Genomic DNA, 25,726 nt, shown 5'->3' on the forward strand with positions numbered 1-25,726 from the left:
GTCAATTATTTTTATAGCCACCTCCCTTCCTGTCAGGATGTGCCTGGCCAGCTTGACCTTGGCGAAGTTTCCCTTCCCAATGGTCTTGAGGAGGCGGTAGTTGCCAATGTGAGGCTGCTCGTCAGCGCAGGAGGCGATGGAGTTGCGGCAGCGAGCGCCCAGAGAGTGGCTGGACCATGACGAGCCCTTTTCCGAGTGGCTGCTGGCCAGGGTTGAGGGCTGCGGGGACAGCGGAGGTGTCGCTGGGGCGGGGGGGGCGGGTCAAGGGTGACCACCGGGCAGCGCTGGTGCGTCTCGGCATTGCGCTCATTGCCCGTCGCCAGCGCGGTGCGCAAAGACATTGTCCTCCTCCTCTTCCTCCTCCCAGAGCCAGGCCGCCGCGGGGGCGAGGGGGGCTACCTTCCTGCTGGCCTCCCCCCAAGCGGACACTCATAGAAGCCTCCAAGCACCGGGCTGGCGGAGGGAGGGACGGACAGGGGGAGGGCGCTGGAAAGGGAGATGCTATGGGTGGGGGAAGAGGGCGAAAGGCGCTCCGTGTGCCCCCGAGGAAAGGGGGCTTATTTCCCCAAGAGGGGGCTCATGTTTGGAGTGGGGTGGGGGCAGGCTGCCGCCGCCGGTGTTGCTGGTGCCGCCACGCCGCTGCTGCAAAGGCCACTGGTCAGTTGCTGGTGCCGGGGCTGCCTCTCAGAGCCTGCGCGCCCAGCCCGGCCGCCGCGTTTTCCCCGCAGGCAGGAAAGGGCAGAGGCGCTTCCTGCCACCCCCCATAAGGCTCCCGAGTGGGGAGGAGGGCTGCGGAGGGAGAGAGGTCCGCCGGGGATGCGGGCGTCCAAGGCGGGCGGGCGCAATCCGAGCCACCGGCAGGCCCCCTCCCGTCGTTGCCGCCGCCGCCAGCACAAAGCTCGGTGGCTCTGCTGCCGCCGTCGCCACCGATGCTCCTGCTCCTGCCGAGGCGGGGTTCACGTAAGGCTGCCGGGGCCCCGGGCGGGCAGAGAGGGAGCCATCGGGGCTCCCCGCCATTGGCAGGCGGCCTGGAGGCGGTCGGGGCGGGGAGGAGGGCTTGGGGAGCGATTCTAAACTCAAGGGTGAACCACGACGTTATGGGCATAGCCAGGATTTATGTTGGTGGTGGGCAGGACACCCACCTGCCATCGTCCTCTGCCTGGCTCTGGGTAGCAGATTCAGAATGAAATGTCTCAACAAGAGTTGTTTAAAATTGTTTGGCAATATTTGTAAAATATTGTAAAAAATTAAAAAAAATATTACTGTACAATAATTGTACATTTGAATATCTACTTGCCATTATTCTGACTATGTTTCTGCTTTCAGAGCTAGTTATTACCTTATTACAAAAAACAGTAATAATTGAATGCAGTGACAATAATTTATGATAATAAAGAGTGGACACAGATACAACCGGCCCGTTGAGGGTGACCAAACTGCTGATGCGGCCCCCCGATGAATTTGAGTTTGACACCCCTGTTCTAATACGTTAGGGACACTATCTAATAGTTGTTCTAATGTTAAGGCCACATCATTGGCAAGTGCCTTTAGCTTATAAGTTTGTTGCCCCACCTTAATTCCTTTAACCTCCCCATTCTTTCTTATTCTCTGTAACAATACTTCTAACATCAATAAAAATAACAACAGGGATAATGGACAGCCTTGTCTAGTCCCTTTCATTATTTTATATTTTTCTGAGAGATTATTATTTATGATTATATGAAGGTGATGGACTATATGGAATTGGCAGAAATGACTGGCAAAATCCGAGACCAGGGAGAAGAAATGGTGGAGGAAGATTGGAAGAAATTTAAAGACTATTTGCAGAAATACTGTAAAATTAATGAATGTTAAAATGATGTTGGACTGAAAAGAAGTGGTTTTGGTAATAAGGTTAATAAGAATAGGTAAATATAGATAGTTATATGGATGAAAATATATAGTTATAATAGGTTAAGTTATAGAGCAAAGATAAATGAAAGAGGGTAAGGATTTGCTGAAAAGACTTGGAAAACGGGAATACAAAAGGGGAGGTGTGAGGAGGTCAAGGAAATAAGCAAATGAGCTCAAAGATGCTGAAAATGGATTTATTCTTTTTTAAAATATTTTTTCCTTCTTCTTTTTCCTATTTCTTAGTTATCTGTTTTTTGTATTTTCTTTCTTTCTTTCTTTCTTTTTTAGGTTGCTTTATTGTTAACTTTCTCGTTAGCTTGTGTTTGTTAGTTTTTGTTTGTTTTTTCTTTATGTGTAATTTTTTGCATAATCTCAATAAATATTCTATATTATTTATGATTATATTCGCAAATCGCTCATATAAATTCCTTGAATCACAAAGCCTCTCCTCCTTACAGAGGGGAGGAGTTGTGAGCAGGAGCCGTTTCCTGCGTTGGCAGGGGCGTTCCAGCCCCTGCCCAGTTGGCTTGGCTGCCACGCCACGCCCCCGGGTAGCCAACCAATCAGGTGGAGGCTTGAGGGTGGGGTTTTGCTGCTCAAATGTGGCCGCGACAGCACTTCCGTTTCATTCCGCTGCTGGTTTTTGTCGGATCACCCACCCACCCACCCACCCACCCTCCCTTTAGTTCATTGCTTGGTTCTTGACCTTGCTATGGACCTGTGTTTGGTCGCCTTGGTTGTCCAAGGTGCCTGGTAGGAATTTTTATCCAACTGGCAAATTGGCACCGGCCACTTGGTTTTCTGCCTACCTCATAGCAACTTTTAGGTATTGGTGGTTAGGCATTGGAATATGTTTGTGTATTGGAGGGCAGGGTATGGCCATTGCCTACCCCTCCACTTTATGGGTATTCCAGTAAAGGAATCTGGCGGTCGTGGATCCTGTCCGACACCTTGCTGGTGGCTAGGGTCATGGCACGACCCCTGGTGACATCAGGGGGCGCTTCTAGTTGTATTTGCATCAACAGGCTCCTCCCACTGGTGGTTAACTCTTGTTAGACTCACCCCTCCCTCAGGGGGTGGAGTCACGCTCTGTTGTTTTATCCAATGCCTAAGCCAATACCTCTCAGATGCTGTAATCAATAAAGTTGTGGCCTTTTTTAACCCATTAACCCAATATACTGTGTCCATGTGTCTTTCTTATCCCCAAGGGGGTGGGGGGTCCTTGAATCACAAGTTGCTTTAATTTCTGTTAAGAAAATGTTTCCCATTTCCATCTTCTCTAATACCTTTGTCATAAATAATCAGGAGATATTATCAAATGCCTTCTCTGCACCTAAGAAACTTAACGCTGCTTGTTTTTCGTTCCTAACTTCCAGGTAGTCAATCAAGTTTATTACATTTCTTACATTATCTATTAATTGTCCACCTCGAAGGAAACCTGCTGGGTCCCTACGAATAAGTTCTGCCAAAACTCTTTTTAGCCTATTAGCTAAAATTGCAACAAATAGCTTATACTTCTAACTGAAGATATATGAGCAATTAAATTAAATTCCAAGTCCTCTTAGCATTATTCAGTTTATTCCGTACATAAGAAAGAATGCGGAAGAGTCAGCTCTAAGTTTCCATCGTAAACCTTTTGCAAAATAGAGCTTGCCTCCCTTTTTCCTATTTTTTCACACACAGTTCCGTTTGATGTTATATGCCATATTTATAATCCAATTTCCTTCCATCCTCGCTTGTACAAATATAATTTGAACTAACATTCAGAGGAGGGTTGCTAAATCATAAATGTAGAGAATAAAACTTTAAATAAAGAAACTGTAGGCTCCCCTCCCCTCCCCTCCACCTTTTGCACAGAATGAAGTCTTATCTCAAGATAAAACCTTAAAGTCCTTGCAGTTGGTTTTGTTCTACACTTTGTGATATCATCTCTTCCAGCACACACCTGTACTTTAGTCCAATTAAGTTCTAATTAACAGGAAAACCTCTGTTTCTTAATGGCGGTGTTGGAGAGCTCAGCAGGCAAAGTGCTTTTGCACTCAGTGCCTCCCTGCCTCCCGCAATCTATGCTGGAGTGAGAGCCAAGTACTGAGATGAACTACGAGTGAAGCCGTTTCCCCCTGTCCCTGGGGGGAATTTGCAAGGATACCTACCCTCAATCATCCTTGTTTTTCCTTCGCCAACAATCTCCTGCTGTCGTGGGGTGTGCCTCCATTAAGGCAGAGCAGAACCGGAAGCCCCTTTCCAGTTTTGTCTTAGTTTGCGATAATACTACCTTCTTCATCTTTAAATATAAATTTTGGGTTTAATTTGGGGTTGACATACAATATCACCCCCCTCTTTTTTGTTTTATCCGAGGATATAAATTATTTTCTAAGTCCTTTATTTAATAATAGTCTTATATGCTGTTTCTTTATGCGAGTCTCCTGCAAACAAATGCCCAATCTCTTTATGCAAGTCTCCTGTAAACAATATCCAATTTCTGCTTTGCCAGTATATGCATTACTCTATTCTTTTAGCTTTGTTGTTTAGTCCATTTACATTCCCCCTTCTTCCCAGAAGCACCTTGCTCTCCCCCCAGAGCAGTTACCCTGGCAACCTTCCAAATCTATGTAACAATGAGTGGGGCCTGCAGCAAAACACTGGAGTGTGGGGTGCTTCTGATCATCATTTTTGTCAGCCAGCCATGCTGTCCTCCACAATATTCATTTCCCCCTCTCATTGGTTTTTCGTGCCATCCCTCAAACCCAGTTAGCATTCCATGACCACCATAGGTGCCAACTCCAGGGGGCCATGGGTGCTTGGGCATCCAAAAGAAAAGAGGGTGTGGGCACCCACAAAGTCAATGAAATAAGCTGTCAGGCTGCAGTGGTGCTGCCTCCAAGAGAAAAGCAGCTCAGTTCTGTCCTTTGCAGCCAGCCAGCCAGCCAGTGAGGCATCCTTTTCCAGGGGTGGGGCTCAGACGCAGTCTTTCTGCCCCTGAGTCTAAACCCCTCCCCATGAAACAAGGTGGCTCACTGGCAGAGGATGAAGAGGAGTCGCCACCACTGCCGGCCACCACAACACTAACAGGTGACTGCGTGCAGGCGTGCACATGTGACATTGCACATCCATGTTGCGGTAGCGGGCACCCACAATCCTGAGGGTGAGATGGCACCCCTAATGACCACAGAGCCTGCTCATTCCTTACCAGGGTGTTTTGATGCCCTCCCTTTCAGGTTTTTAAAATAATTTGCTTCTGTACTTTTACAAGTATTTCTCCCAAGCCTGCTGATTCCTCCACTCTTGTGATTGGCTGCTGCCATTTTGCTTTCATTAAGCAATGGCATGCATAGCCTGGGCATTGCAAACAGAGAGAATGATAATGGAAAAATCTCAAACACCCATAGTTTTCAAAAATTCTGGACATTGCTGTTGTGGAAGAACTTACCCATCAACATTTCAAATGGTCTTACAAAACATCTAAGTTTTTTATTTATTTACATGGACACCATTTATATGTTAAACAGAGCTTGGTGGAGGATTAATGGCTAATCCCTTAAATACAGCTGAACATACATTTATTGATTTAAATGCAAATAGGAAGTATGAGGAAGAAAAACTGCTGAAGAGGATAATATGGATAGCAAAGGAAAAACTTGTTGCGTAAGGTATGCGTGATTTTGAAACATTTTAATGGGTTTCATAGTTTTACTTTATTTCTCACATTGTACTATATTTGTTGTAGTGTAACATATTGTATTTTATCTAATTATTTGTACATATTTATTACATACATATCGAGTTGTAATCACACGTGAAATTGGAAGACAGCTTTTGGCAAAGCACTAATTCTGAACATATAACAAGGTATGTAACTATTAATAATACCAAAATATATTCAGACTTCTTTCATGTGACTCTTTTGTGACTTAGACATAGACATTGTTTGCACAGAACCAATTGCTTTGCCTTAATTATTTTCTATCTTTAGTGTTTTATTAAATTCAGGCTGTCTCACTGTGTCCTAGTATAAGCAGGTTTTTCCCTTTTTATAGCAAAAGGCGCTTTCTTGTCTGTTTCTTACATTCTGTTAAATATTTCTTATTCCTTCAGACTACACCACAAGGACCATTTGACTGTCCCCTCTGGCTTTGGTATCTTGCTTCCAGCATGAACAGACAGGTAATAACCATTCAGCAGGGCCATTACCTCTTCTAAAGACTATTATCAAAATGGTCATTATACATAATGGAGATTATTATAGGCAGCTTGAGAGATTTTTTTAGATACATCTCCACAGAAATAGGTGGCCCTTTTTAGCCTTAGACGCTGGTAGAAATAATACCAGGGCACAAAAATACATGGCAAATGCTCCTTCTTACCCAAACTTTCTTCACATTGAATGCACTCACAGTACTAGTTTCAGCAGGTAAATTATATTTATTCAACAGATATATTTATCATTCATGTTAGAGGGAGGGAAAGGAGAGAAATTGGTGCTAATTATTATATTGAAAATAAAATGCTAAAGCCTAACAATGGTTCCCTTCTGCAACCTGAACCACTTTGTTCAATTTGTATGTGATTCTTATAATAAGCTGTGACGCTACTTTTTTATTATAAGGAACATTTCAATATTTTCAGGAATTCTCATCTTAAATCTATTTCATCACATTCCTACTCTGCCTATCAGTTCTTAGGGTTCTGGTCCTCCTTCTTAAGGCTCTTCACTTTTTTGATCCCACACTATAAATTCTTCATTATCTCCCTGTACTGTCTATCTCACTTTCTGAGCCTTTGCATTCCTACACGTCTTTCAACCATTTTCGTTTACATCAAGCTGCTCCCACCTGTTCTCTATTCACTAGACTGCCTTTCTCCCCTAGTTCAAGCTTTTCTTTGGTCTACTCTGTCTCTACTCAAGCCTAATCATAGCTACTACTTCACTGCCATTTTGTACTTCATTGTCAGTCCCCAACCTCTTCCTTCCATCACATTGTTGCGGTAGATAATGCAGATTACAGGAGCTGCACTGCTTGTGTGTTCTGCAGAATGCCTAGCAAAAACAACCACTGATACTAAATAAATGTCTTGTTCTTGTAAGTTAAGTTCATTCAGTTGGTATTTCTGCTTTTTTCTCAAACATTAAATCATATTGACTTATCTTAACATCAAAAGCTTCCTGTAGGAACTGCCTAGCATCTAGCATAATTTATTTGACGTCAAACATCCACATATCCTTCCTCCATTGCTGTAGTCATCAAACTTTTCCAGTCTGTGGGTACATTTGGAATTTTGAGAGAGTGCCCTGGGTACCACTCTCATTGGTTTGCTTCTCTCCTGAAAGTCACACCTCCAAGAAGGTGTGTGTGTGTGCGCGCACACACACACACACACACACACACTTCACTTCCCCTGGGGTCCTAGCAAAGTCAGATTCGGTAGAATTAAAATATATCCTCTTGAAATTGCACAATTTTACACACTATTCATCCATCAAGCCATAAAATCAAAGCTTAAATCAAAGCAAGCGAGTGCACAGTAAAAAGAAATCACAGATCCACTACATGCCAGCAGTAGAAAAAGCCATCCATTTTTCATTTGGTATTTGCACAACTAGGTCCATTCCCATGGCATTTTTGTGTACAATAGATTGCCATATTCTAGTATTATTAGACCTTTGAAAATTGAGGAAGCTATGCCCTGAGAGAGTGGAGAGAAGTTAACAAAGATGTGCTCTATTGCTGCTAGTTTCCTGTTTGCTTGAGTGGAAATGTCTGGGTTTAACAGGAAACCTAACAGCTGGTTGAAGTGGTACCATGCGGGTGGCGCTGTGGGTTAAACCACAGAGCCTAGGGCTTGCCGATCAGAAGGTCGGCGGTTCGAATCCCCGCAATGAAGGGGTGAGCTCCCATTGTTCAGTCCCTGCTCCTGCCAACCTAGCAGTTCGAAAGCACATCAAAGTGCAAGTAGATAAATAGGTACCACTCCGGCAGGAAGGTAAACGGCGTTTCCGTGCACTGCCCCGGTTCGCCAGAAGTGGCTTAGTCATGCTGGCCACCTGACCCAGAAGCTGTATACCAGTTCACTCGGCCAGTAAAGAGAGATGAGTGCGGCAATCCCAGAGTCGTTCGCGACTGGACTTAACTGTCAGGGGTCCCTTTACCTTTATGGCTGCAATGAATTCTTTTTGTAAGGGGATACTGTTTGCATAAAAATCGTTTAGTCTATAAAGGCCCACCTGTTCTCAACCATTCCAATCTAAGTATTGTCCCTCTTCTTTAAAAGATGGGTGAAAGTGAAGAGGGATAAGGGGAGAAATTAGGGGAGCCAGGTTTTTTAAACTTTGTTTTCCATACATTTAGTGTGGTGTGGAGGAAAGGGTTCACAATGGTACAGGTTTTAGTGAGTGAGGAGGGATATGCTCCATATACTGGATCTAAAATTTATCTACTCATAGTTTACCTTTTTGCCTGTGGATCAGTGGTATCAAATGCTTTAGCTGGAAGGCATTGTAATAAGTTTGGAGATGTGGGATTCCAAACCTGCCATTTTTGACACTTCCATATATAATTCTGGAGCCTAGTTGTGCCCCCCCTTCATGAATAAACTTGTTTATTGAGCACTGCCAAATTTTAAATTGTTTGGGTGCAATCATAATTGACAGCACTTGAAAGAGAAACAAAAAATTTGGCAGGATAGCCATCTTTACCGCAGCTATGTGTGCTGACAATGATGAACGCAGGTCTTTCCAAAATTCAAGACATTGTTGTACCTGTCAGAATACTGGTGTGAAGTTTGCTTTCTTTAGAGCCAATAGATTTTTAGTTATCTGCACTCCCAAATATTTTATTACCCTGTGGCAGGTTTTAAAACCTGTCTTTGAATGATTAATTGGTCAGGTGAAGGAATGCCTGTATACATTATTTTTTATTTGGATTTGTTGATTTTGAATCTGGCCACTTTACTATAATTATCTGGTTCTTTCATTAATACAGGTGTTGCAGCTTTTGGGTTAGAAAGCAATATTGCTATATCATCTGTAAAAAGGCTTATTTTATGCATTTCTAATGATGAATGTGGTTCAATTGATAAGGGAAACAAGAGGGGTGACAGAGGGCGTCCCTCTTGCAATGGAGTCTATACCATTCACCCTAACCTGAGCATATGAGTTCTTATATAGTCTCATGATAGAATTCATAAAATATTGTCCCATGTTCATTTTTGATAACAACACTTCTAGGAACTGCCAGTTGACTCTATCACAGGATTTACACACTTCTAGTGATATGACTGCTAGTGGTAAACCTTTGCTTTTGCTATGATGAATGGCATTTAGTAGCCAGCGAATTGGATCACAGATCTGTCCTTGGGGTATGAACCCAACTTGATCCGTGGTAATGTAGGAAGAAATAAACGTGTTGAGTGTTGCAGTAAAGATTGCTGTAAAGATTTTAGCATCTTGATTTAAAAGAATTATTGGTCTAGATGATTCTACTGACTCGGGATTTTCGCCTGGCTTAGGTATAACTATTATTTTAGAGTGTTGCCAGGAGGTTGGTACTTGACCACCTGAAAGATTGTCATTAAATAGAGAGGTTAATCTTGGGATCAAAATCTCACTGAATTGCTTATAGAAGTTTGCAGTGTAACCATCTGAGCCCTGGGCTTTATAGCCCTTCAATTTTTTGATTACTGCTGCTACCTCATCAGGTTCTATAGGTTGGTTTAAGTAGTCCCTGTGGGTGTAATTTAGTTTAGGTAATGGAATTCTTTCCAAGTATTCTGTAATTGTTGGGAGGGAGGGGATAGTATCAGCATATAAAGAGGCATCGAAATCTCTAAACATATTACACTTATCATTATCATCATATTTAAGGATACCTGTCTTATACCTTAGCTGGTTTACTCTCTTATTGTTAATTCTTTTCCGGATACAGTTAGCAAGCATCTTAGAGTTCTTATCACAATGTTTATAATATTTTTAGTTGAGGAAAAGCAAATTTGTAGAGATTTTTGATGTTTCCAAGGCTGCGAGTTCTGCTCTCTTAGCATTCAAGGACCTTAAAGTCTTCTTCCCTCCATCTCTTTTGTGCCTTATCTCCAGTAGTAGACAATCTGATTCTTTGGCGGTCTTTCTTTTGATTGCTATCACCTTGCTAATGTAGGTTCCCCTGATGACCGCCTTCATAGCTTCCCAGACTGTTGTAAGAAGCATTCTGTCTGTGGTTTTAATACCAAAGTACAGTAGTTCTTTAATTCTGAATAGAGGTGGCCTGTTCCCAGTTGTTCTGTAGGAGAATTGCAGGAAATATCCAGCCAGGCGATGACTTGGGTTTTTCTTGGAGATGTAAGGTGGCCCACACTGGAGCATGGCTGGAAACAGTGAGACAGCCAATCTCTGATCCAACAATTCTTTGAAAGTCATGACAAAATTGAGACACAAGTATGATGAGTAGCGACTTGGGGGGGGAGTCATTTGTATTTGGGTGGAGCTCTCTCTGTATGCCTGGTAGGCTGTGTTCGCGAAGTATGGATTCCAGTGCTGAGGGCATTTTATGTGAGTTGGTTACAGTGGGACCTGTTCTGTCCAGTTGGGGGTCTTGTACAAGATTTAAATACCCTCCTAATAGCACCATGCCTTCCTGGAATCCAGATAGTTCTTGCATAGCGAGTTGGAGAAATTGTAACTGTCCTTTGTTCGGAGAGTAAAGTGAGACTATAGTTAGTTGATGCTGTTACTTTGGCCTTTGACAAATACATAGTGGTCTTTCTCTTGTCTGTCAGAGTTCCCTTGAGGAAAAAAATATGACTGTTGGGAATTAGCACTGCTACCCCTCTTCCTTTTGATGAGCCAGGAGATTAGATCTGGACATCAAAGCCTTTGGGACGAATAATTCTATCCATTTGCTTCTTCGAGTGCGTTTCCTGTAGGCATATTATTTTAGGTTTTTCCCGCTTGAGCATTAGCTCAACTAGTTGGTGTTTCACCGGTAAGTTGAGGCCATTGGCATTTATGATGAGTATTTCTATAGTTTTCATATCAACCATTGGGCTAGCTTAGTGTAAATTGGCTAGGAAATTATACAAAACTCTTTAACTTAGTTATTGTTTTGATAGGTGGCATGAGGTAGGTCAGAGCAATAGCATGAATGGGATGAAATTCAAAGATGTAATCCAACAGTAAAACACAAACAAACAACTTACAAAGTTCTGCGAACATGGTCTTGAGAAGAGGTGGTCTCTCCTCTCGATGTTTATCACCATTCATTTTTTGAGAGTAAATAGAAGTGGATGTTGAAGTAAAAAACTTAGTCAATTTAACAATTCTTTAAATTTCCCAGCGCTTGGTTGCTTCATTCACTTTGAGTCCATGTGTCTTGATGCTTCCTTGTTACACTTGCAGCTAACAATGCACAATTGTGTGTGTGTGTGCACGTGTGCGTGCGCTATTTCCCTGTTGTTATTTAAGAGACTAGGTATTCTGTTGACTACTGCTCTGGTGTCTTCTTACAGCTCCCGGGACATGGCGAGTTTCAGTACACTGAAAGCGGCGCTTTTTAGAAGGCATTTTGTTGATCTTGCTGCTGCTGCCAACCTAGTCCTATCTCATCATCCGATGAGTCTGAGTTACTAGTGCTAGTTTTGGGGTTGCTTGGTAGAGACAGTTTTAGAATGCTCAGGAATTGTCTTGCCTCCTTGTGTGTTGATCTTCATGCTGTGCCCCGTCCAGCGGCACTTTCAGATGGGATGGGTAGCCCCATCTATAGCAGATTCCAGCGTTTTGAAGTATTTCTGTACACTATATGGCTTAAAGGCACGTCTGCATTTTAAGGTTGCCAGACACAAACCTTGCATAATAAGAGATCTTCTGGCCCTCCCATTCTAGACTGTCAAGTATACAAAATTCCTTTAAAATTGCCTGCTTACTAGAAAGGCATGAAAGCCTTACAATAATGTCTCTGGGGCTGCAGTTGACAGTTTGGAAGCACTGGCCTGCTCTGTATGCAAACTCTAGATCAGAGGCCTTATGTTTAAGATTAGGGAATACTTGATTAAACCAGTTACAGATAGGTAGCCGTGTTGGTCTGCCATAGTCAAAATAAAAAAATTCCTTCCTGTAGCACCTTAAAGACCAACTAAGTTAGTTCTTGGTATAAGCTTTCGTGTGCATGCACACTTCTTCAGATACACACAGTGTGCATGCACACGAAAGCTTATACCAAGAACTAACTTAGTTGGTCTTTAAGGTGCTACAGGAATGAATTTTTTTATTTTGATTAAACCAGGAGATCATAAAAGAGAGTAAATCTTGGCCTTCCATAAATTCTGGTAGGCCTCTCACCTACAGATGGAAGTGGCAAAAATGATTGCCTGCTTCCTCCATATGAAGCTAGTTATGGTCGCCAGTTTTTTGATTTTCGCCTCCTGTCTGATTCCTAACTTTAGAGCTCCATTTTCAGTCTTTGAGTCAATTTTTTAAGGTTTTCAACTTATATTGGAGGTTTGATAGCACATGGGTTGTTAGAGCAAAAGAATTAGGCAGCAATCTTGCTTGATGACATCACACACACACACACACACACACACACACACACACACACACACTTCCTCTTTCTTGACAAGCTGAGGGATAACTACGTTTGTAGTTTGCAGCAGAAGTTAGTCTTCAAGATGCCATAAGACTAACATATTTATCATGGAATAAGCTTTCACGGGCAAGACTCAGAAGCCACAGCCAGTAGTTGGGTTATTTTCTTGCTTTTACAGCACCCCTTGGTTCTGAAAGAAAGGGGAAAGAATGCATAAGGAGCTGCTAGCTATTTGTGAAGAAAATGTTCCATTTTTTAAAAAAAGAAAATCAGCAGCAAGTGTAATTTTTGTCACATGCATCTGTTGCTATCACCTCTCACTTTGTGCTGAAGTGTTCACCAGAGCATTTACAGAAGTGATTCTTCCTCCCACCCCTGACATCTGCCACCCAGAATCCTACATTATTCATCAGCGTGCTAATGGCAGGTGATGAGATCTTTTCACGCTACATCCCTCTCAGTAGGTGTTTATTACTCTGTTCACCAGCAGCCCTGCTATTACTGCAGGGCCAGAAGAACTCTACATACTCGCTTGACAGGTAATAGGAAATGTGCTCTGCTCACTTGGCTCACGAGTGTAGATGAAGGTTATTATGAGGGCAGCCGCAATATCATGGGTCCTAAGATGGCGGTCACCTTAAATGAACAGCTAAATTTTGGAAATCCATACAAATCATGTCGGCAGCATGATAATCCATCTTCTTTACCTTCTATCATTTCAGCAGTCATCATGCTGTAATAATTTCCTTTTGCTTCACCTGTGGTCTCTCTGAATAAAGGGGGTGGAAGGCTGGGGGTGGAAGAAGCAAAGAAAAAGAGAATGAGTTTGGCTTAGTGTCTGAAGATGAGGCTGGCAAAAGCGATATCTCTATCCAGTAAGCAGGAATCTACTGTGCGCCCGTGTAGTGGGGTGTGTTGTGTGTGTAATAGTCTAATAACCAGCAGTGCATGATCTTGCCTAATTTCTTAAGAAACAGCTTGACAAGTGAGACATTGTTTCTAATGATTTATGTGGAGCCTTGTGACAAAAATTACAGACTGGAAGCATACCATCGCATGGCAGCAGTTGAAAATGAGGAATTATTTTTTTACTTTAGTGAACACCATTCACTAAAACGATCCCCTGTTGTTGCTGTTTCTCCCAGTTTTTGTTACAGGTAGGCACACTTTGTAGAATAACCAAAATAAATGGAAGATGGTTTTTGTTTTGTTTTTTAAGAAAATGAACTCAACTACAGAAATCATCCTTACTTTTTTATATTAAAAAAAAAACCTTCTGTGCTCAGTGGGCATTTTAAGCAGAATATGGCAATGAAAGACGTTCCCATACCTAACCATGTAAGGATGACACATAAAGGGGGTTTCACACAAAAGAATGTGAAAAAAAATTGAAATTTCCAAAAAAATGAAAGAATGAGTGGGGGCATTTGTGGGACTGCACAGGTTAGCCATTCCCACAGCTGTCACCCTCCCTCAGTGCCCATACATCTCATACATGTCGAAAGCAGTTCTATACATGCACAGATGCACACATCCACTCCTCAGTGTGAGAAAGGATACAAGCCAGTCATTGACTTGTTTGGGTCACTCTTGCATGTTTCTCTTTTTCCTTTGCTAGAATTTTCAAAGCAGAATTCTAATTTTATATGAGGGAACATTCTCTCCCACATCAAGGCCTCTCTGTCCACCGCGGTGGTAAGGACCTGCTGTGAACATAGGTTGTGCATACCATTGCTGCCCATGACCAAGTCTGGAGTTGTGGCTCCTAGCATTTTGTCCACAACAAACTTCTTCAGTGTTTGAAGCAGAATAGGGTATGGCATAATCTAGACCTCCCCTTTTGTGTGACGAATGACCCACTTCTAAAAGTGTAGTCAAAATTAGGAGGTTTGGAAACTCAACCAAAGTCAGTTTTCATAAAAGCACATAGGATACTTTTTATTTTTTTTGAAGACCTTGTTAAAAAGAAAGACTTCAAATGATTACACAAATTTAGAGAGCTCAGAAGCCAAGAAAATAACAAAACTGACTTATCTAGCTGGCTAACGCAAAACACACAAATTGTAGCAGGCTGAGCAGGAAGGAAAATTTCCGTCTAAGGCCCAAACAGGCACTGATAATCCCTTCACAATGAGAGCTTCTCTATACCAGCCCCAACCCAGATTTAAAGGGATACCAACTATGGGTGTTCATCCCCTCCACGCCAAAGGAATTAACACCTGTCCCCATCATGGGTATTTGATTAATATTCAACACTGGCCTTGAGACCTTAATGAGGAACATCTGTGTTTAAACTCATTATTCCAGGATCTCTAACAACCTCCCACAGAACCCACATGCTAGCCTTAAAGGGGACTGTATCATAGGGTTGCCATACGTCTGGGCTTTCCTGGACACACCCTCTTTTGGGGCTGCCCTTGAAGCTGACCCAGAAACTCCAGCGGGTGCAGAATGCTGCAGCAAGGCTCCTCACGGGGTCTCTGCCATGGGAGCATATTCACCCAGTGCTATTCCAGCTGCACTGGCTCCCGGAGGAGTACAGGGTCAGATTTAAGGTGCTGCTTTTGACCTTTCAAGCCCTTCACGGCCTAGGACCCTCGTACCTACGGGACCGCCTCTCCTGGTATGCCCCACGGAGAGCCTCAAGGTCCATAAATAGCAACACCCTAGTGGTCCCGGGCCCTAAGGAAGTCAGATTAGCCTCAACCAGAGCCAGGGCCTTCTCAACACTGGCTCTGGCCTGGTGGAGCGCTCTGTCTCATGAGACCAGGGCCCTGCAGGATCTGATTTCTTTCCGCAGGGCCTGTAAGACAGAGCTGTTCCGCCTGGCCTTTGGCTTGGAGCCAATTTGATTCCCTCCCTCCCTTTCTTTTTTCTTTTCCTTCTCCTGCAATGAGGCTCCATTTTAATATTTTAATGTTCCATTATTTTAATGTTGTATTTTATTTTTGTTTTTAAGTTGTAATCATTCATCTTGTTTTTATTATTGCTTGTAAGCTGCTCTGAGCCCGGCCTTGGCTGGGGAGGGCGGGGTATAAATAAAAAATTATTATTATTATTATTATTATTATTATTATTATTATTATTAGGGGTGGTGGTTTCTGTCTGGGTGGATTTTTAAGGTTTGGCTAAATGTTTGGTGCTGGCTGCCTGCCAATGCCGGCTGACCAATAGGAGCATGCATTGGATTCTAGGCCCCGCCTTCCTGATTGAATGCTCCTTCTCTGCTCTCTTCCCTCCCTTGTGAGATGCCGCTCCTTCCCTCCTTCTGGCATCGCTCTGCCTCGTCCTGTTCGCTGCCTTGCATTTGCTTTGCCGTTTCCCCCCACCCCTTACTTCCGGGCGCCCTCTCTTGGCATGGCTATTGGCTGAACCACCTGCCACTGGCACCCCCCGCACCTTCCTGGAGTCTGATTGGCTGCTTTCCCCACTGGAGAGTTCCCCTGCCTCTCCCTGCTCCTTTCAACATGGCTGCGCTGGAACCTCTGATACGCCTCCCTCCTCTTCTCCCACCCACTCACTGACTTGGTCATCCGTTGGCCGGCGACACTGTCAGTTGCGCCTGCCCTCCCTTCTGGCTCACCTCTGCCTAGCGGCGGGGGTGGAGACGGGTGTCAGTCCTCGAGGGGTGCAGTGGGAGTGCCATTGTGTCTGTGGGATGGTGGGCGGGGGATAAGATGGCTGGTCTGGTGTCGGTGGTCACAAGTGCAGGGGGGATGTGGGCAGGCAGCAGTGATGGCAGGGTGGTGGTGGCAGTGGTCTTGTTTCTGGTCAACATGGGGCGTCCTGCATGGGGTATGAAAATTCATCTTTGAGTGTTTCATGGCTGAAAGGTTGCCTATGGAGAGAGAAGAGAGATATGCGATAAGGATAGCGGCTGCAAAAGACAGCAAAAGATAGCGGCTTCAAAAGACACCTCTGTTTGAGGAAGGATGCCCTCACTAGAGTTTATTCTGTTTTGACTATGACTTGAATGAAGAGTAATTTTTGCAGGGGTTGAAGCTAAGTACCTAGACTCTGGGGGAGATATGTGGAGAGGTGAATGGCTTGCCAGATGGAACAATCTCCCCAATCTTCCTCCTTTGTGCTGGCCCAAGGGTTTTGGGGCGCGGGTGGCACTGTGGTCTAAACCACTGAGCCTCTTGGACTTACTGATCAGAAGGTCAGCGGTTCGAATCCCCACAACAGGGTGAGCTCCCGTTGCTCAGTCCCTGCTCCTGCCAACCTAGCAGTTCGAAAGCACGTCAAAGTGCAAGTAGTTAAATAGGTACCGCTGTGGTGGGAAGGTAAACAGTGTTTCTGTGTGCTGCTCTGGTTTCGCCAGAAGCAGCTTAGTCATGCTGGCCACGTGACCTGGAAAAACTGTCTGCGGACAAACGCTGGCTCCCTCAGCCAGTAAAGCGAGATGAGCGCCACAACTCCAGAGTCGTTCGTGACTGGACTTAACTGTCAGGGGTCCTTTACCTTTTAAGGGTTTTGAAGGGTGCATGGGTCGGGTGGGGGAAATCTCCACTGTCGAAGCCCTTGTGGGCCCTTGTCATCTGAAGATCACAGAGTGGTTCACAAAAAAAAAAAAATACAAAATGAGAACACAAAATTATTATTATTATTATTATTAACAATAATAAACACCCAAAAACCCTTCCTGTCACAAACACATTAGAGACCATAGAATGTTAATCAGCCGAAGGCCTGGCTAAAGAGAAATGTTCTTGCCTGGCACCTAAAGATATGTAATGAAGGCACCAGGTATTGGTGTGATATACATCAACTGTATTGGAGTGGTAAACTCCCCAGCCGCTGAGGCAGCCCTTTGTATAATGTGCTGCAGTAATCTGATGGGAAGTTTTCCTTCTGCACATGAGTCTTGCAAACTGCTCTAAGCTGAAACATTCCTTCCTAGAATGTTCAGTTCACATTGAGTTCATGAAACATACCCTGACCTGTTCTTAAAGCATGGTTGACCACATCTATGGAATACAATAGTTATGTCCTGTTAAGTTTTGCTATATCAATCACTAGTTATAGTTTAAGTCTTGCTATATCAATCATTAGTAATTGTTTAATTATGAGGTCTACACGCCTGTCCAACTCTGTGTTCCTTTTCCCAACCTTTAATCTATTGATGATTAATGTCTTATATGCAACCCTTGCAATGTATTTGTGTTAACCAATCAGCAACAAGCACATATGTGGCAATGCTGTAATATTCAATAAAAGGGACTCCCCGAGACATGCTCGGGAGATGCCTCCCATATGACACTTGTCATTCGTCTGTCGTTTATTTCAACCCAACAGTAATCTAACCTTGAGGTTAGCAGAGCTTAGACAACAGAGGATAGGTTATCCCTGCCCAGATAGGGGTGCAGCTGGGCCATCAGCTGAAGCTGGTAGAAGGCAGTCTGTGCCACCAAGGCCATTTGAGCCTCAAGTGACAGCAAAGGATCCAGATGTTTCCCCAAGCTACGTACCCACTCCTTCAGAGGGAGCACAACCCCATCAAGAACAGGCAACCTCCAATCCATCCTGTCTAGGGAACCACCCACTAACAGTGCATCAGTCTTATCTGGATTGAGCTTCAGTTCATTGGCTCACATCCAGGCTATTGCCGAGCCAAGAGAACGGTCCAGCATATTCACTGCCACACCTGCAGACGGAAAGCAGAATTAGCCTGTGTGACATCAGCATATTGTTGGCAACATACTCCAAAAATTCGGATAACGCCACTCAGTAGTTTCATGTAGATGTTAAGCAGAATAGGGGATAAAATTGAACCCTGCACAATCCCACAATGAAGGCTCCATGGGGTCAAAGAATACTCTCCAGGCATCACCCTCCAGTATTGACCATCCAAGGAGGAATGGAATCACCAAAACAGTGTCACTCACTCCTAACCTGCACTGCTGCTCCAGAAGGATGCCATGGTTGATGGTAAAGAAAGCTGCTGAGAGGTTGAGGAGAATTAACAGGGACATACCCCCCCACCCCCAACAGAAGTCATCATACAGGGTGACCAAAGCAGATTCTGCACCGAAACTGGGCCTATACCCCAAGTGTTTCCTCCAAGAGTGCCTGAATCTGGTCCATGACTCAGGAACCTTGCTCAAGAAGAGGAGACTGGCCATTGGTAAGTAGTTACTGAAGTTTTCTGAATCCAGGGAGGGTTCCTTGAGGCATGGTTTTACCACTGCCTCCTGGAAACGATGCCTTATGAGGAACGGCTAAGGGAGCTGGGCATGTTTAGCCTGGAGAAGAGGAGGTTAAGGGGTGATATGATAGCCATGTTCAAATATATAAAAGGATGTCACATAGAGGAGGGAGAAAGGTTGTTTTCTGCTGCTCCAGAGAAGCGGACACGGAGCAATGGATCCAAACTACAAGAAAGAAGATTCCACCTAAACATTAGGAAGAACTTCCTGACAGTAAGAGCTGTTTGACAGTGGAATTTGCTGCCAAGGAGTGTGGTGGAGTCTCCTACTTTGGAGGTCTTTAAGCAGAGGTTTGACAACCATATGTCAGGAGTGCTCTGATGGTGTTTCCTGCTTGGCAGGGGGTTGGACTCGATGGCCCTTGTGGTCTCTTCCAACTCTATGATTCTATGATTCAAGTAGGCAGGGACCATCCCCTCTCACCAGGAGGCATTCACCTCCATCGCCCATCCTGATGTCCACTCCCCCATTAGTTTTTATCAGTCAAGAGGGGCAAGGGTCCAGAGTGCAAGTAGTCACCCTGACTGATCCAAACACCTTATCTACTAACTGAAACTCATCCAGCACAACAGGACTAAACAGTGCTCTGGTCACCCATTGAGTTTCATTTGCTGTAATAGTGGAGTCAATATCCCTGTGAATGCAAGCAATTTTAGTCTCAAAATGCTTTGCAAAGAAGGCACTGTGAGCTACCATTGGTTCTGCTACCTTCTTCAGGACAGACTGTAAAAGATCTCGCACTACCCAGAAAAGCTCCACCAGATGGTACAATAAGGATGCAATGGAGGCAGCAAAGTAAGCACTCACCAGTGTTTCATTGCATTCGACTGGAGTTTTCCTCCAATCATGTTTGAGCTGCCTCCCAGTTTGTTTCCTCATTCTAAGCTCTGGAGTATATCAGGGAGCGAAGCAGGAGAGGGTGCTTGGGATGATTGTGCCATATCAACCAGAAAATCCCCCAGTGCTATCTGGAAGCCCATTGCATCCTTCAGCCTCCATACCAATAGGCCCCCACCTCTGAGGAGGGGATGTGGTGTTGAAAGCCTAAATCGCAACTGGAAGTGATCTGAACACAACAAGGGACTGATGTCACTATACCCACTTTTAAATCACCAGCCCAGTGAAAACAGGGTCCAGAGTGTGGTCTGCCAAATGTGTTGGGCAGGTGACATGTTGGGACAGCCCCATGGTTGTCATGGCAGCCATGAAGTCTTGAGCTGTATTAGAGCTCCTAGACAATGAAGTTGAAGTCCCCCAGAACCAGCAGAATTCTCAACACTGCTCTGATTCGTTGAATTGCATCTGTGGGTGTGGATGGACACTCTCATCCACTCTAAGATACTGTTTGGATGTATCCCAAAGGCACAATCCAGTAGTAATGTGCTTTGTACCTGCCCCATTGGAATGAATGGGAGTGTTTTTACAGTTTCCCATTCATTTCAATGCAAATCTTTGCGCCTAAATCATTTTTTCATTGTCAACACGGTGATTAATAGAAGCCCCTATTTCAAGGCTTTCAAGAGCTCTACAGCAGGAAGTTTAATAAACCATTAAAAATGTCTTACTGGACTGCCATAAAAGTATTCAGAGGTCAAAGTAATTTTTTTATCTTGTCAAAGAAATGAACAGCCTTGTTTTTACCAGCACAATGTTTCATTTTCTAATATAGTCTTTAAATTAGCATGATAGGGACAAGCTACATAAACATTCATGTAGACATATTTAGAAGCAGAAGCCCGTAATTAAATGCAATAAATGATAAAAGGGTGGGGGGAAAGAAAAGTGACAACTCATTGACATTAATGAAGGCTGGATGATCAAAGAAGGGAAATGTCTCGTTTAGTAACTGATAATGGGAAGTATCCACACAGGGGAAACTTCTTTGTTCTTACAGCTTTCGGTATATCTGAAATAAGACAAAACGTTGCATTTAAGTTGCTGAAGATGCCATTCCAAAATACAGGGAAATGTGTGACAAAGATGTCTTTGAAATTTTGTTGTTTTATTTAAAATAATCTGGAAAAAGATCTGAAACAAGCTGTGAAGTGTGCAGTCAGTCTAAATCACTGATGGTTGCATGTAAAGAATGCAGGCTTTAAGGCTTGTGATTCATATCTAAAACAGACCTGGGGCACAGTGTAATTGAAAACAAAAATTTTCCAAAACTGCAGAAAACTTCAGGTTCTCACAGAATGATAACATATGCTATGTGTCCACCATCACAGGTTCATCACAATGCAACAGAATGGATCTTTTAAATTAACTCTACTGTTGGTGATCTATATATCTATTACAATGAATATTTGTTTCTCCTGCCACCAACTGGATGTACCCAGTGCTCTCTTTGTAACACTGAACAATACTTGGATCCTTTAGCTGGCAGATAGAGCAACAGCAAATAAACTATAGCTCACTCTTACTGTATCTCCAAAACTCTGCTAGCCAGAGGTAGACAATCCCTTCTAAAGGAGACTTCTAAAGCTCTATGATAAACAAGTGTATTTTAAGCGTATTTGAAATATACAAAGCGCTACTCTTGGCCCCCTCCAATGATAGCGCTCCTTTTCACCAGCGGAGGCTAGCAGAGAGAAACATGAGGTGGTGGTGGGAGGGCTTTTCCTTACGCTAGTTGTGCAATATCAGAACATACATGCCAATATGTGAAAACAAACATGCAGAACACAAGTGTTCATGGGCCACAAGTAATCTATGCTTAAATCTCATTAATTTTGATCGGAGCAAAGTGTATGTGATTGTGCATTGTAGAAAGATATAGCACTGCTTTTAGACTAAGATGGCAATTCAACTCCAAATACCTGGGAGTTTCTAAAAGGACAAATATTGAAGCCCCAAATGCAGACAATTCCAATAACAAGAAAGAATAGTGGGAGGCATCTAAGGCAACTGGTGTGGCAGCATAAGGAGTTTACAGATGAGCTGAGAGTTAAGAAGGCCATGTATAAGAAATGGAAGAAAGGGGAAATCACAAAGGAGGAGTACAATAGGAGTATAGCATCTAGATCAAGGGAAGTAATAGTGCCACTGTATTCTGCTCTGGTCAGACCTCACCTGGAGTACTGTGTCCAGTTCTGGGCACCACAGTTCAAGAAGGACACTGACAAACTGGAACGTGTCCAGAGGAGGGCAACCAAAATGGTCAAAGGCCTGGAAGTGATGCCTTATGAGGAACGGCTAAGGGAGCTGGGCATGTTTAGCCTGGAGAAGAGGAGGTTAAGGGGTGATATGATAGCCATGTTCAAATATATAAAAGGATGTCACATAGAGGAGGGAGAAAGGTTGTTTTCTGCTGCTCCAGAGAAGCGGACACGGAGCAATGGATCCAAACTACAAGAAAGAAGATTCCACCTAAACATTAGGAAGAACTTCCTGACAGTAAGAGCTGTTTGACAGTGGAATTTGCTGTCAAGGAGTGTGGTGGAGTCTCCTACTTTGGAGGTCTTTAAGCAGAGGCTTGACAACCAAATGTCAGGAGTGCTCTGATGGTGTTTCCTGCTTGGCAGGAGGTTGGACTCGATGGCCCTTGTGGATATATGGCAACCCTAAATGGCACAACCCAACTTAGTATAAACTAAGCTTAAATCAATTTATTTCTGTTCTATTAGCTCTCCACAGGACCATAATCTTTAAAAAATACTTCATTTTGAACACAGAAAATGGCACGGCAGAAGAAATATAGGTGATTTATAATAAAAAATGGATTGTTTCTAATTGTGCTCTTCTACAAATGTAGTAAGTTCTACCATCCATGGAAGATTTTAATCTAGTGCCCTCAAAACACAATGAATGATACCTGGGATAGGGATTAAGAAAAACTGGATTGAAGCCTGCAAATACACAAAAGGGATGCATTACGTTAAATAGGAAATACCGTTTAAAAAGAGTTACAAATGCTATGGAGAGTTCTGTTGCAAGTTTCCAAGAATGGTTTGTTATATTGCAACTTGTGAAGGTTGCAATGTAAATACCATACTCTCGTTTCAGGCTACAAACCACCTTTCTCACCTCCCCAGTCAGTGTAGTGAAGCAGTATCAAATACTCCCTGAGGAAGTGACCGCGACACCAGCGCAGTATATGGCGCTGCATTCAATTGAAATGGAAAATAGGAGAAGGTGTCTTTGCATATAAACCTTGCCTATTGAGTTAAGAAAACGCAGGTTTGGTGGGGGGGGGGGAAATCCAGAGGAAGTATTTAAAATGTGCATAGTGCATGAAATTGCCTCACATTATAGGGAATACATGCCTTGTAGCAATTATGTCACTTATCCTTATACTAATTAAGTGTTGATGTGTGAGTACTAAGTTGCAATGATGTTGTTAACTAATGTACATAAATATTCCCTTTAAACTGTAATTGCACTTTGCCATAAGTTAAAAGGAAGCACATTCAATTTGGAAGCATGCAGATCAGCACCTTAAGAAATGGATTATACTCTTCAGGATGTCAGCACATACAACACGAGAATATCCATTAAAAAAAAAACAAGTAGGGGAAGATTTCTGCCACGGGGGCTGGAGTTTACAGCCCTGTGAAGAAGAACATTCACATTTTCTGTATACACAATGGCAGAGCTGCTGGGCTGAAAATTACTAATTCTACCCACAGGGGTTGAATACATCATACCAGAAGGGTGTAATGTGACTAGATCCACAGCTGTCTCCTCCCCTCTGCGCTGCTTTTCTGTTAAAAAATGACCTATGGAAAACCAATAGTGTTCTATCCAGTTGTTCAGCTCAAGATTTATGATTGCCCAAAGTTAATGCAATTTTATTTTTCTAATATTAGAATGAGACTGTTTGCCACCTTGAAACATGTACTGTGGAAGAATGAGGACACATGACAGAAGGAAAGGCTCACTGGCTCAGAGCATTTTTCTGCTACCCTGTACCCAAAAGTAGACTCAGTTTATATGCTTCAGGAGGAGTATAGGACAGCCGCGGACAATGAAGTCAAACTCCTTCAATTATCTGCTTTTAACTTTTGCTAGGAAAAGGATCAGTTCACACATGGTAACTGGGTATTTATTTTCTCCAAACAATGACTTTTGTATGTAGGATTGCATGGAGAAATATCTGCAAGAATCATAGCCATTTCTGAGATGGTTTAAAAAAAAGTGCTGCTCCAAAGTGGTTTATGTGGTTCCCCTCTTTCCCACTTTATCTTCACAGCAAATCTCTGAAATAAAAATGGCTGAGAAATGGTGACTAGCTCAAGGTTACCCAATAATTTCACAGTTGTGGAGATTGATGCCCTGGTTCACCAGTTCTTGGTCTAACATTCTAACTACTACACCACCCTGGCTGCACACAATTGTAGTAGTCCAACTCAAACTGAGGTTTGTCCATACAATTGCATCAGATGGAATGGTGGGGTGGCAGCGCTCACCTGACCTCCTGACAGCTCAGTTGTCACTGCTTACTGGGAGGAGAGAGGGAGAGGAGGCCAGCATGATGCAAACACGCCAGCAGGAGTGTCAGCTTGGCTCTACCAATACAGAGCCCAGCCTCCCTGTCAAATGCATATATTAGTAAAAATAGAAGTAAAAAATGCTTTACAAAAATGTGAATATTATCAAAATTGCACACACACATGCATATATTCAGTTAAGTTCATGCACACCAAAATCCTTATGAATTTTCATGAGGACCTAAAAACACAAGAATTTACAAATGTGGAGAACTTAAGATTGGAAAAATTAGAAACTGAGAGAAACCAAAATGGTCAGATATGCTCTGCATATTAGTCAGGTTATTTGATTTCACATAGGAAGCAACAAAGACTAAATTCTTCAAACAGTCTTGCTTCATTTCAGTTCTTTTGGTTTCTCTTTCAGATGACCGCTGCCCCCCTCCAGTTATCCCCAGGGGCTATGGCCAAGCCACATCCACTCACCCCATAGTTTTCTCCAGGAAAATTTTCCCCATATGAACATCAGTACAAATAACCAAGTCCTGCCACTCAATGGCATAATGGAACTTCACAATATAGACTTTGGTGCATCTGCCAGAGGACCTCCATCAAAATAACAACTGCAATTTACTTCTGTTGAGACCTGTTGGCAACGGATGCAATATCCACTTTGTATTTTTCTGCTTTCTGTCCTCTGTGTGATGCTTCTCATTTCTCTTCCAAGGTAGTGTATAATAACACTTTGTTTCAGCCTGTCATGTTAGATTAAAACAGAATGACAGTGACAACACTTTTGCATGCAAATGTTGAAGCTGCTTGCTGTACGGCCCTTGCTGAATTTCTTTCCAAATGCTCATTCTCTCCTCACTCTGCCTCCTGTCATATTTACTATGACTTCCCCTAGAAAATACATGAGAAACAGAAGCTCATAGCCACTGGACTTGGGGTAATTCTGAAAAAAAGATAAAGACCTTCAAAATGTCTGTTAATGTATGAAAAAGCAGTAGTTGGAACAGCTTGACAGCAGCTGTAAGTAGTGATGGAGGAGAAATTTGATTCAGTCATTATTCAAAGGCGAACTTACCTAATTCTCTTTCTGAAACAATACAGTAGGCGAACAGACACATAGTATTTTTTAAAATTTTCATTGAAGTAAGTCAAACAGAGCAGTACAATAAAAATAATAGAAGTACAAATTCAAAAAGAAGCAGAAACAGCACAGTATATCAAGAAGAGACTAAAGAAAACTATTTTTTGAAATTCACGCTTACCTGAATTTTGCAATGCCCTTTTCCAGCCAAGTAATGTGTACAAAAATTCACATGCTAGCATAAAGTGTGCATACAAACACCCCCTCTCTCTATGTGTAATATGCATTATATTAGATGAAATTGCATTGCAAAAATGTGAATATTAGGCAAAATTGCTTATACATATGAGAACCTAGCTATGCCTTTGAATAGTGCCCTTGGGATTCATCTTCTCACAAAACCTGTGGATTCATCCAAATTGAGACCATGGTACAGAAAAAAGCCTTTCCCCTATATCATTTCCTCACTGGAAATCTCACACACCGCAAAATAAAGTTACAAGGGGGAAGTAAACATAGCCAACAGTAAGT

At 43.1% G+C, this 25,726-nt stretch overlaps 1 long non-coding RNA gene across 1 annotated transcript; it reads left to right on the forward strand.

Annotated features, from left to right (window-relative positions):
• The first annotated feature begins 5,671 nt into the window (after positions 1-5,671).
• LOC308597918 lies at positions 5,672-24,568 on the forward strand. Its single transcript, XR_014013285.1, has 3 exons — positions 5,672-5,742; positions 5,989-6,057; positions 24,530-24,568. It is a non-coding gene; the product is annotated as an uncharacterized lncRNA (long non-coding RNA).
• The last annotated feature ends 1,158 nt before the right edge of the window (positions 24,569-25,726 follow it).

This window comes from Podarcis bocagei, assembly GCF_964188305.1.
Source record: "Podarcis bocagei genome assembly, chromosome: 11".
Classification (NCBI taxonomy): Eukaryota; Metazoa; Chordata; class Lepidosauria; order Squamata; family Lacertidae; genus Podarcis; species Podarcis bocagei.